The sequence below is a fragment of the Otolemur garnettii genome, unplaced genomic scaffold (assembly GCF_000181295.1).
Source record: "Otolemur garnettii isolate 467f Iridium unplaced genomic scaffold, OtoGar3 scaffold00088, whole genome shotgun sequence".
Classification (NCBI taxonomy): Eukaryota; Metazoa; Chordata; class Mammalia; order Primates; family Galagidae; genus Otolemur; species Otolemur garnettii.
This window is the reverse complement of record NW_003852483.1, coordinates 6,215,230-6,215,847: the sequence shown is the minus strand read 5'-3', so window position 1 is coordinate 6,215,847 and position 618 is coordinate 6,215,230.

The following is a 618-nucleotide window of genomic DNA, read 5'->3' as shown; positions in this document are numbered from 1 at the left end:
GTATTCCATCTTTTTCTATATTTTGGAACAGGTTAAGAAGTATATGTACTAGTTCCTCTTTAAAGTTTTGGTACAATTCGGATGTGAAGCCATCTGGTCCCAGGCTTTTATTTTTAGGGAGATTTTATATAGTTGATGCTATTTCAGAACTTGAACTTGATATAGGCCTGTTCAACATTTCCACTTGATTCTGGCTATGTCTTGGACAGTGGCGTGCTTCCAAGTATTGGTTGATTTCCTTCAGATTTTCATATTTCTGAGAATAAAGTTTCTTTTAATATTCATTAAGTTTCTTGTAACATTGAATTTCTGAGGGGTCTGTTGTTATTTCATCTTTACCATTTCTAATTGATGAAATTAGAGATTTACCTTTTTTTCTTGGTTAGGTTTGCCAAAGTTTTATCTATTTTATTGACCTTTTCAAAAAAACAACTTTTTGATTTATTGAGCTGTTGTATAATCCTTTTGTTTTCAATTTCATTTAGTTCTGCTCTAATTTTGGTTATTTCTTTTCTTCTGCTGGGTTTCGGATTGGAGTGTTCTTCCTTTTCTAGTTGCTTGAGATGTCCCACTAAGTTGTTAATTTCCTTTCTTTCTGTTTTTTTTTTTTTTTTTTTG